Source organism: Diabrotica undecimpunctata, chromosome 4 (assembly GCF_040954645.1).
Source record: "Diabrotica undecimpunctata isolate CICGRU chromosome 4, icDiaUnde3, whole genome shotgun sequence".
Classification (NCBI taxonomy): Eukaryota; Metazoa; Arthropoda; class Insecta; order Coleoptera; family Chrysomelidae; genus Diabrotica; species Diabrotica undecimpunctata.
This window is the reverse complement of record NC_092806.1, coordinates 141985756-141999031: the sequence shown is the minus strand read 5'-3', so window position 1 is coordinate 141999031 and position 13276 is coordinate 141985756. Positions and strand designations below refer to the sequence as shown.

Sequence of the window (13276 nt, the reverse complement as noted above, 5' to 3'; positions counted from 1 at the left end):
TATGCATATTTAAATATTATTATATCAGGCACCGACATCAATAACATAATTATTATGCCCAGTAGATGAGGAAAAACCGAGTTTTTACTGATACACAGTAAGATATAAACACAGAATATCAAGTATATAGTTCACATTCGAGGTTAGCTATATACAATATATTTTAATTTTATTGGGAGTGTTCTAGATAGAGTTTTGATTGTAATTATAAGGACCAAGACAGAGACGACATGGTCGACAGGTGGACTAAACGTACCTACAATGGAATGGTGTTTTAGATTTGAAGGGCCACGGGAGAGAACGATCATAGTCACATTTTGTTCATTTTCTACAAATCGAATTTTAAAGTTTAAAGTCGTTTATTTTGGATTAGGAAAATTAAATATAACATTTTTAATTATCAGTTTATTACTATAAGACTTTTTAATACGCAAATGAAAAAAAAAAAGTTTGTTAATTATATAATGTGCTTGAGATCTTTAAATTTTTAATGAAGTAGCTGGACTCTGATCTATTTTGCCCGATATTTCACAAGACTCATGTCCTTATCGCATTTTAGGTAAGAGTGTCCACGAATAGGAAAGATCATCTTCACTATGCCGAATCAGTTAAGCTTGTGCACTACGTAGTGGAGAAAGCGAATTACAGTAAAATTTTTGTTTTGATCGCCGGACGAATCACAACAAATTATTAGATGGCGTATGTTTTAGTCCAAAAGTTTCAAAAGAAAGTGTTCCAACATCGAACTGACATCATCGGCACCCTTTCGGGCAACACTTTCGTCGTACGTATAAAACTCTGAAGTTGCATTTGACAGAATATGAATATTAAATGATATGAAGTTGAGTTGGCGGCGATAGTCAGCATCAGATGTTGAGATGTTGGGAGTAAAGAGGTTTTTTAGGTACATAATCTATCGTAATATCTTTCATTGTGTCGTTTTTTCGTGATTCTTTTCTATATTTTTTTTTTCAGGGACCAAAACTGCTTACTTTTTCGTAAATGGATCGTCTTGTCACGCACTAGTGTCTGCAGTGTTGTTTTCAATGATTTTTTGTTTTCTTCATCCGTGCTGTTAGCCATTTTATCCGTAATAATTGCAATGTTAGCTTTGAAAGTCTCGCAAGAGCTACATGTATCTTTACGTGGGTAGCCGAATGATATATTGAAATTACTCACAAATATCTCATGAAATGTAGTGTCCCTTTTTTTCCTATTGTGTGTATTCCTTTCTTTCAGGGACTGTATAAAGCTCATTACCATTGTTCTTGTTTCATCGGTCAACTGTTTATATGACCGCCTCGTCCATCTTCTTTAGCATCGAAGTAAATTTTTTTTATGGTTTGAACACGGCGATTAGTGATGCCGTGTAAAGACAAAAATGCTTTATAGCAAACGACAGTATCTTTTAACGACCCACTCACATTTACCCGAACTCTGTAACTATAGGAAAATTGATTAAAACTTGCTTCAGCTTCAGGATTTCGGCTTCTCCGTGTACCAATAGGTACAACCGTGACAAGACCTGTTAAATATTTGATTTGAACATTGTAGTCCCCTAACTCATTAAAATGAGCAATTAATCGTTGTTTTTCGTTCAAAGGGATGACTTGAAAACAGTTATAACGGTTGCACTTGCAGTCTTTCCCGACCTCGTGAGTGGTGGCACGTAATTTTTTTGAACCCCACGTGGCTCATTATTTTCTTTAGATATATCACTATCACTAAGATCACTTGACATTGTAAATTTACTCAAAAACAAATAAGTGAAAACTGCGAAAAAACAGCGGTTCGCTTAGCGATAACAGAATAGAACTGATGCTATAGACAGACGCCAACGACAATCTACGTTTAGTTAGAAGGTCGTCGGAACTTGATCGTTAGTAGCGGTCAGCGCGAGGAACCTGATGGTTATTCTCCGTTAGCTTATATCACAGAATACTCCATATTCTGTGCTTATATCCTTCCCCTTTATTATCTTCTGTACGGTGATCGTTATTGTACAAATGTATGCTTGGGTTCTTTACACAAAAAGCTTAAATATGGCGCCAATATCTAAATTTCGAATAAAAATGGACTCTGATCGTTCTTTCCCGTGACCCTTCATTTCAGAAATATAATGGTAGGGGTGGACCACCGATACGGTGGCCGGAAGATTAGATTTAAAAAAAGTCACACTAATATTTGGCAACGTATTCATCAGATTTCCCAAAAGAAAACTCCCCTTCCTCCCCACTAAATTGCTGTCCTTGGTCAGCAACGAACTCCCTGATGAATCCATCAACATTCTGGAGGAAACTCCACTCTTTTACCGCAATAGATAAATAGCTCACTTAGAGCTCTGCTATGGACAGGAAGGGGTCGATTTTCTGTGGTTTCCCGATCCCATTGCACAATTATACCTGTCTTTAGGTAGGTTAGAGCCACAGCTGCCCTCACCGCGACTCACATTTTATATTACATTTAATAATACTGTAAATTTACTCACTTTACTCTTAATTTATTTAATTTACTAATAATTTCTGAAAAGGGCCGTTTCAGCTCAAACCCTTTCAGCTCCGACCACCTTGGGCACTAACCTCCTCCGCAGGAACATCATCCACCGATGCAAACCACCAGTGAGATATAACCCAGCAACCCACAGCCGACACCCAATAAAACAAAACCATGTCCTGAAGAGGTGTCACACCTAAAACAGGACAATAGAATCAAATAAAAGAAAAGACAAACCAAAATTCGAGAGAACAACACGACAATGATGGAAAATATATTTACATAAAACAAGATTGGAGCACTGGAGACAACTGTGGAAAGCTGACAACTTAGAACACATTTAAATGTCTGTGCTGTGAATTTAATTTCTTCTAACATAGTGATTTTATAATACTTTTACTCATTAAATCGTTTTTTACATCGTACAAGCATGGGTATTTCTTTGCTTATAATATTTTTAATTAAATAATATCCCACACTTACTTTCGTATGATGTTGAGTAAAAGGATTGCATCGGCCGGGAATCGAACCCGGGCCGCCCGCGTGGCAGGCGAGCATTCTACCACTGAACCACCGATGCTTACAAAATATAAATAAAAATTATATAATTTATTATATACCACTAAAGCAGGTATCATTAAAAAAGTTGTGACAATAATTGTGGTAACTATCTTGATGCATCTCTGCTACTACTGAATTGTTTTCTTTTATTGTTTACATTAATAGTTTTGAAGATGTAACAAAGATGAAAATTGCTCAAGGATGGTTGGATTGTTTGATATATGAAGGATATCCGCGAAGGAGTAGTCGTAATGTTTGTAGTTTACTTCACGCAAAATGCTTCTCTCTAAATGCGACTAATAAAGAAAAATTGTCCTACACCACTTTTCCACGGCGTTTATATAATTTTGGAAGTACCTTTCGATGCATGTGTCTTGTGATATACTGAGAGTTGTATTATCTGCTAGAAGTTAATGGATTTGTCCACCTTGTATAGAAAAATAGCTGTTATTACATAGATGTATATTATATTGAGTGTGGATGCAAAATTATAATCTTGGGGTACTCCTGCTGTAGGAGGGAAGGGTTAAATATTGGACCCTTAACGTTTACTTTGATAGTCCTGTCTAAGAAATACGAGCGGATTAGTTTGGTAATCCAATGAGCTGAGAATTACATGGGTACAAAGAGTTACTAATGTTGAGGTACTTCGTCGCATGTGTAAACAAAAAGAATTACTAAGAACAATCAAAGAGAGGAAAATGCAATATTTGGGTCATGTGTTGAGAGGCGAAAGATACGAATTATTTCAAGTTATACTGGAAGGAAAAGTACAGGGCAAAAGATCAGTAGGAAGACTCCAGAACTCGTGGCTGAAAGACCTGAGGAGATGGTTCGACCGCTCATCCGCAGAAATATTTCGCGCAGCAGTTTCCAAAACTACAATTGCCATTTGGATCACGAACCTTCGAAAGGAGATGATGCCATGGGAAGAAGTTTGGTAATATAATTGGCAGGTCAATATTTAGCAACTGCTTTAATAGTCCTTCATGCCAGACTTGTTGGAAGGTTTTCTGAAATTCCAGATGTATGCCATGTGCGATTTGGTTTTATTTAGATCATGTGTAATGTTTCTGACGATTTCAGTCAATCGGTCAAGTAGTAACCTTCTCGAAAGTCTATATGAAAATTTGGTTTGATATTGTTTATTGTAAATTCTACAAGTTTCTTCTTAAGTATCCTCTTTTAGGCTTCACTTAGAACGTAAAGAAGGTACTTAACACAATTAGGGCTTAGGTACTTCTGGAATATATATGAGCGTTATACATAGCTTATGAGTGTACTTCGATATTACAATTTTTTGTATATGTGGAGAGTGTTTTTAAATTTCGACAGCGTTCCTGATTATACTGCGATGTTTTACAAAGCACTTGTATTTCTTTAAATTAAATTGGGTAGCTGTGGTGAATAATGATGTGTTCTGCAATAGTTATTTGAAGTATATCTATTCGATCTCATCCATTTTTTCGATGTTTGCATTCTACTTCCAAATATTAAATATTCAATATTCAAAATTCTGGTTGCACGATCTAGTGTATTTAGGACACCTTCTGTTGCCTTTTTTGAGATTCGTGATTCAAGTAGTTATTCAAATAACGGTGTCGGTTTTCTATATACTCTGTGCCCACGTGTTCCGTTAGTTTTTTTTTCCAATTAAAAGATGCAATTTGTTTGTTGTCCGCTATTTCCATGGTGAACTAGATCTGAAGGTTAAAGAAACTTGGAAAATTTAAGAAATTTATAAGTCCACCTTCCACATCGCACCAGATCACAAAATAGTCATATATAGACTTCGGCAAATATGCAAATAAAAATGTAGAAAATATGCGCATAAATATGCACGTGTTTACCCGAAAATATGCAAATATTTTACAAAATATGCATACAAATAAATAAAAAAATCGTAAAATAGTAACAATTTTATTTAAAAAAAAAGTGTACATAACTAAATATTTCCTACTATTCATTAAGATTTACATTTATTTTAAGTAACTACATCATTTTTAAGTATGAATAAACTTATTTAGAATTATGGTAACAATAAATGACCAAGTGGTGTTCAAAATTTTCTAACAAAAACTTGTGGCTTCTGTCTGAGTACATATATTTATATATGGAAAAAGTTCGTTCAACATCAACTGATGTAACGGGAGCATTTTTCAAACTAACCAAAACATTTGGTTCTAAATTAATTGTTTCCGAAATATTTCCAGCTAGAACACTGACTACTTCAGAAAGAATATGGTAACCTTTATTTTTTTCCATAGTAGCTTCAAATTTTTTTAAAATATCTTTTCCAATATTACCTCTAACGTTCCGACAACATGACGCAAATTCTTTTATTAATGCTGTACTTTCGAACAATGACAGTTTTGGTAATTCTAACTGAGTAATTGTTTTTTGAACAAAACTAAAATTTGATTTTATAAATGAAAGTTCTTGTTGAAGCAAGTTACTCTGAAAAGTTTGTTTAGAATCCAAAAGAGATTGGGAACTTTCATCTGTTAACGTATCAATTATGTTCTTTATTTTAACAAAATGATCTGCATACAAATTAGCTGCTTCTAACCATGTTCCCCATCGCGTTAAAATAGGTTGTGGTGGAAGAGGAATGTTAGGTAGCATTTCTTTATAAAGTTGAATTCTTATAGGAGATTTAAGAAATACTTTTTTGACACTGGATATCATGGTATTTACAAGAGGAAACTTTTTTCGTATTTCCTCTGCAACTCTGTTTAATCCATGCGCTACACAAGTAACATGTATTAAATCTGGGAAAAATATTTTTAAATTTTGTCCTGCTTTCACCATATAAGGAGCAGCATCCGATAAAATAAGCAGTAATTTATTAGAAGGAATAGTTGTCGGAAGAAAAAAAGTTGCTAATGTTTCTTGTAGGTATAAAACGCGAAATTGTTAAAGCATTTGTTTTCTCAAGTTGCTGGCATGAAATAAGATGAGATTTTGGTAAGGTATCTTCTTTAAGAACACCAATCAATAAATGAGCAATATATTTTCCTGAGGAATCAGTGGTTTCGTCTACAGATATGTAACAATAATTATCTGCAATTTCTTCCTTAATATTAATTAACACCGACGAGTATAGCCTGTTCACATTATTTCTTCTTAGAGACCGATCACTTGGAACATTAAGTTTGCAATATTTTTTTAGAAACGAACTAAAATTTACATTTGCTAATTTTGAAAAGCGGTATGTTTGCAGACACTAATGCGCGACACAAGTCTTCATTAAAAGTTTCTTGCTCATCTAATTTTTTTGAAGTAGATTGGAAACATTTAGCCATTGAAGTTTGATGTTTTCCTCCTATTTTTCCTTTTTTTGCAATGTGTGAAGCAGTTCTCACATGTTGGTCTATCTGAAATTTCTTCTCACATGCTATCTATAAATAAAAATAAAAACCTTTATTTTAACCCAACCTTTAAAATATAAAAATATACAAGGTGTTTTTGGTTAATCAAATAACTGGTTTGGAAAAAAAAACACTCGCTAAGTGTTTTAAATGCTAGTTTTTGTTACTAACCATTAGTACATCATATAACTTATTTTAAAATTCAACAAAAGTTTTTTTTTTGTTAATTCAATTACAATAAAAATAATTGTGTTTTAGAATAGCTGACTTCATAAAAAAAAGTAAAGGTGAAAAATTTTTCTAAATACACACCATTGTATTGTACCATGGACAATTTTTTCTCACTAAAGGAAGCTATTTTTCATTTAAAAACAACCTACGAGTACTAAATTTCAAGTAAATACGTTTATTGGTTTTAAAGTTATTGTTGTTATTAACTAAAAAATTTTTTTTTAATTTTAACACCCTGTATCTCGAAAAGTAAATAAGTTTGACCCCTCATTAACTATATCGTTTTGTTCAATTTTTCGAGAAGTATCTACAGTCAAACGTTGTAAGTGTCATTTGGAAACACCCTGTATGTATGAAATATTAGATATGTAATAGAAAATATTAGATACTTACAATTTTGCCACAGACTGAACAGTAGATTTTTCCCATATCCATAGACAGCTCTTTATAAGGTTTAATCCAAGTTGAAGCACTGGTTGTTTTAGGCATTATAAAATCACAATCTTCCTTTTTGTTACGCACAACGAGTGTTTACGCTTTGAATATCAAAACAAAAATGATTTACAAATCTGAGCATCAAATTTGAAATGTTTAGGTACCTAATTCAATAAACTGGGAGATTTTGGAAAATCCCTAAATTAGGAACAAAACTATTAGCCGCTTACCTGCTGTTAAGATACAATAAATTGTAGATAGATTTGGGGATTAGATCATAAAATGCAAATGAGCGAACCCTTAGCGATTATCAAATAACTGAATGCCTCAGTGACCGAGACTTTCTAAGAATGTTGAGAGCTACTTAAATTGATCTTCTTTGAAATTGTAAATGTTTTGTACCTGTAGAGATTACGTACTTAGATCATTTCTTGATTAAAATGACTACAAAATTTTATACAAGAGTTGAAATAAATTGGTATGTTTAAAAATTTTCAAATACAGTATAAAAATCTGAACTTTTATGCACTTTATGCAAACTTTTATACAAATATGCCAAAATATGAAATATTTGCATAAAATATGCACAATATGCAAAATATGCAATATGCATATTTGCCGAAGTCTAGTCATATACATAATGAAACTAGTCAATAGTTATTTATCTGCTAATTTGTAGAGCTTATTCTTTGAATTTTGCCATGAAAAAGTTTGCAATTATTGAACTCAATGGACTTTCCACTTCTAAAGCATTAAACGATCCCATTCTTACCAAAAAATTTTTTTTGTGTATTTTGGTTTTCAAGGTTTTGATTTCACTGAGTATAGGAAATATATTGTTGCTTTTAAGGTTGTTCGTGTTCGAAGCTTCTTCGTCCGGACATTCAGCAAATTTTAAGTGTATGCTGCCATTTCGCTTTCCTATCTTTTATGGGGCTTTGCTTTTGGTCTTCTATCATGCATTTTATAATCTACAACCATTCTCGGTAATCTGTCATCATCCATTCTCTGATTGAGATTATTGTTTCTTTAAACATTTGGTAAAATTTATGATTATATCTACATGGCTATATCTCATTTTCGATAATGGATTCAAATATCTTTCATATAATTATTTTTCCTAAGAACTTCTATATTTCTTTTGTCTAATGATGGTTTTATAGGGTGTATATATCTTAATATGGTCTTAAAGAGGAATATGTCGGTTAGCTAGAAAAAAGCTTTGTTTTGCTTCAGTTTTCCGGCTTCACCTGTTCACTTTGTATTTACTTGGACTTTTACATGCTTATGAGTCTCTTCACTCCTTTAATTTAAATTCTGGTTTTTTTCTCTCTTGTTTGTGTTAGTGTTTTTGGCTTTTGAATATAAATATGTTTTCTGTCGCCTCTTACACTCTAAGCGACATAAAAACTATTTTATTTGAAAAGATGTTTAGCAGAAGTTGCTGAAATAATATCTTCTATCAAATCGTCTGCTCAAAATTATGATGTCGCGTGGAATTTGTTACAAGAACGCTATGATGATCGAAAATTTATTGCTGATAGTTATATCAAATCGCTAATTGACACGCCGTGCATGTCAAAAGAATTTTCAACTCACGTATTCTTAGATTACATTTCAAAATATTTAAGACAGTAAAAAATTTTGGTTAACCATTCGACTCATAGGATTCTTTTCTCGTTATTTTATTCAAAGATAAATTCACTGATAGTGTTTGCGAACGATGGGAGCTTTTATGCTCGCGTTTTTCGTCACTTGTCGCGTGGCAACAAAAAACGTAGTTTTTGTAGATGAAACAAAATGGAACTTTTGTTTAGCGTTTTTACCTCGTGTCGTTTTCAGATAAAATGTGTTAAATAGATCAGTGGCCATCGTATCATGCAACAAGGAAGTGTGTATTATATCATCATCATCATCATCATCATTAACATCCAGCCTTCATTTATTACGTCCACTGTTGGACATAGACCTCCCTTAAACTCCTCATTCTTTACGGTTTTGTGGTCTTTGTTGCCCATTTTTGGTGATACGCCTGATGTCATCAGTCCAACGTGTAGATGGTCTTCCTCTACTAGTCCAGTTACTGTGGCATTTTCCCTTTAAATTTTTTATAACTGCACCGATTTATCTGAAATTTTTACAGTGGGTAGTAAATTACTCAAAAAACATAAGTTATATGGTGCCGATGTGTGCTTCTACCCCTGGGGTGGTTGGCACCCCATCTAGGGGGTTGAACTTTTTACACTCAAAATAACCCCGGGAGTTGATAGAGAATCAAATTTTAAACAAAAAATGTCATATAAATTTTTTTCGCTAAATCAATACTTTTTGAGTTATACGCACTTGAAAAAGTAAACTTTTCGCAAAAAAGAACATGTTTTCCAATGATTTTGTACGAATAACACAAAAACAAAGCTTTTTATTGAAAAATCTATAATAAACAAAAATAAAGCTTATAAAAAACAAAGAGATTGCTTTTGTATTAAGTTTTATAAGTACAATACTAAGCGATTTATAATTGTTTGAAGATGACTTTTTATTTTTGGGATACTATACTCAATGCATTTAACATCAAATATCGGAAAATGGACATCTTTTTTGATAAAAACTCATACAACACTTTTTAAAGAGCTAGAAAAAACCTTTAAAATAAGCTATGTTAAAAGCCATTTTGATTAAAACAAAGCGGAAAGAATTTGAATAACTCTAGCGTTTAAAAAAAAAACGAGCAGTATAAGTAACACTATTTCGATCAGAATTGAAATTAAACGTATATCTTCTAAAATTAATTTTTTTTAAGTGTTATTTATAAGTTTTAAAAGTTTAGCTTGTTTAAAATGCGCATTTTTTGAAAAAATCATGTTTAAATTAAAAAATCTTTTTTTTTAATTATCTAAAAATTTACATTTTTTCAAAATAAATCTAAAACTATGAAAGATACATGAAAAATGATTCTATACCAAAATGTAGTTTTTTTCTTACAAAAAATTTTGATTTTTTTATTTTTGTTGTAGCTCGAAAAATAATAGAGATATAGCCAATTGAAGTTTGAAATACAGTGGCTGACACACCTGTAATCAGTACTTTGGCCCTTTACTATTTAAAAAGAAAGAATTTTAACATATTTTAATCTACTTAGTCTTGTAGCTTTTGAAATTACCTTCAAAATATTTTTTTAATGAACACTGTAGCTTAAAAATTAACGGAGTTATTCTAAAAAATTTTTGGAGCATGTTATTTATATTTTGGATCATCAACTTATTTTCTGTATATATAAATGCTTTATTCAAGTATATTCGAAAAACTGGTAACAGACACACTAACACTTACACAAATATGTATATAATACATACATACATACATACATATATATATATATATATATATATATATATATATATATATATATGTTATGTATATAATATAGGCACCTCTAAACTGAACATCGAACAGAGAACCGACACTCCTTTGAAGTTGCGTGGGCAAGCCGCCAATGAGTGCCAATGACAAGAGTACTTCAGATCTCGAAGACATTTTAGAAGCTGGGAGATACTGTACAATTTTGACACACCCACATGAACAAAATGAATAAGGTCGAAGATTATTTATCATTACTTGAACACATGCGATACGAATCCTTTATTAAAGCCACAACTAAAAATAGTGCAGTTAAATTATCATCTCTTGTACCAACTGTAAGTGCCCTGGATAAGCATATCAAAAGAGTTTATTTACAAACTCAGATGTGGCTTGGAAACAAAGAGATTGATATAACGGATTGGGGATGGTTCAAGAGTGATGATATTTTACAACCAATAAAAATGAAAAGTTCACCTGCACCAGAAGAACTATTGAAAATGATTTTTTGCAATTGCAAAAAGGGTTGCAGCTCAGCGTGTGGCTGTCGTAGACTAGGTCTATTTTGCAATGCTAAGTGTGGAACATGCTTTGGCGACAATTGTCAAAACTGTCCTGCAATAGACAAAGAGGTGGAGTTATTTTTGTAAATATATTTTGTATACTTTCTAATGTAAAGTATTTTCATGCATAATTTTTTACAATAAAAACATCATGAGTATACTTAAGTTTTTTATTTAGACATTTACCAAAGGGGAATTTTTTCGTGAGCATCGAGGTGGTTTTTAAGGGTTGAAAATAAGCAACCAATCAAAAAATATTTTATTGATAAGAAAGGAATTTTTGAATATAAATGTACATTAAAAACTTTTAAAGTTGTTTAAAAAGATTTTATATATTTTGACATAGGGGGTAGTTTTTAAGGGTTGAAGTGTTGCAATCAATCAAAATTATTTTATATAAGCAGAGAATTACATTGTAGATTATATAAATGCACTACAAAAGCGTTTGAACCTGTTAAACGATTTTTTACAATTATTTTTATTAAACGGGGTAGTTTTTAAGATTATTTAAGGATTGAGAATGTACACAATATCCATTATTATAATTGACAATATTTCAATTACCTAATTTAACACGATTTAAATCCATAAAATGCTTTAATATAAATTTTTTTCATTATTTTCAATAAGGGGTGATTTCACCCCTTAAAAATAAAAAGCTCACCTAGCGCATATATAACTTTTGAAGAGGGAGGTAAGATAAGCCTAATTTCAAACTTTTAGCAAAATCGATTCAGTTATAAAAAATTTAGAGGTATTGACCTCTTTTCCTCCGCAGTGACTGGAGTATACTACGTTTGTCTGCTTTTGGCCACCAATTTGTAATTTTGCTCGTCCATCGTACAACACTTTTAATAAAGATGTGGAGCTGGTTTAAGGATTTGCATTCGAAGCAGGAGAAGTATTAGTATTGACGTTTAGGTCAGTTTAAGAAAAAGTTGAAAAGTACACCTGAGAACATAAGAATAAACATTATAACAATGCAGTTCATAGATATTATTTATTTGAGATATTAGTGATTCATCATAATTATCATATTTGGCTCGACAATCCTTATTGTGGATAATGAGGAACCTTATAGTATTTAATAAGTAAGTATTTATCTCTTTAATTTTGTTTCCTACCAATTAATGTTCGTGTTGATTACTTTTAGTGACTCGTTAACTATCTTATGATTTAAAAAAAAAACATATTAAAATTCATTTTTTTTAATTTTTTATTCTTCAGACACATTTAATTATAATCTACTTTGAAGAAAACTCTTCGAAATATTTAATCTAAAATTTATACAGCAAAAAAGGTTTTATACGATTTTACGGCATCTCAACTTTATTTCTGCGACCTACAAAAAATACCTACCACTTCCCATAACTGAACAAAAGAAGACATCACCATTCATTGGAACATTGAATAGTGCAAAATTTATCGGTGTGTTGACATCGTATTTACCCTCGAATTATAAAGAAAAGTGTGGGAGAACGCCAGTAAAATAACCCTTTAGAACGCGTGGCAGCTGGATTTTTACAAGTTTTTGTGTTTTGTATACCGATTCCGGATTTAGATGACCATTTTACAGTTACGGCACATGAGATAAGTATGTTTTAATATTAGAAGGGATAAAGTGACCACTGTCCAGCGCTTTTTACACCTGGATGGTCATTTTAAAGCGAAGTAAATAGGAAGTGAATTCCCTGGGAGAATTAAAAATAATGTTTCCCTAGTAAAGCAAAATATTATTTTCAAAGATACTACATATCAAAAGTAACAGTTTATATATGAAGGGCAAGGGGAAAAAGGGAAAAAAACAAACGATGTCACAAAAGTAACTTACAAAGAAAAGTTAATTAACGTTACCAAACCGCTTGTTACGATCTTACAAATAAATAAAACTACATGCCAATATTTTTAAGTAGTTTATTACTATTTTGTTAATATCTAAAAAAGAATTGAAACTTAAGATTATTAGATTCTAGGTGATAAAAAATAAAAACACGTTAACGTCGCAAAAAAAACAAACGATGTCCTGTCTAAACGCTTCTAACATAAGCTTACATATAAATTTTTCATTTGTACTGCAATGTTTTACAAAATTCTTTAGCATTTGGAAGACAAAATCGTTTTAACACCTGTAAATCGTTATACTTAGCTTGGGAAATTGGTAATGGTCCATGGTATGCTTAACTTGGTAGTTTAAATTCGCTATCTTTCATTTTTCTAGAAACAACAGATTTGATTCATTTACTTGTTATTTGCTTGCTTTCCCAA

General features: G+C 31.8%; 1 non-coding gene across 1 annotated transcript; it reads right to left on the bottom strand.

The window, feature by feature from the left end:
- Window positions 1-3002: 3002 nt before the first annotated feature.
- Window positions 3003-3073, bottom strand: TRNAG-GCC (transfer RNA glycine (anticodon GCC)). The gene has a single exon. It is a non-coding gene; the product is annotated as a tRNA-Gly (tRNA).
- Between the last annotated feature and the right edge of the window lie 10203 nt (window positions 3074-13276).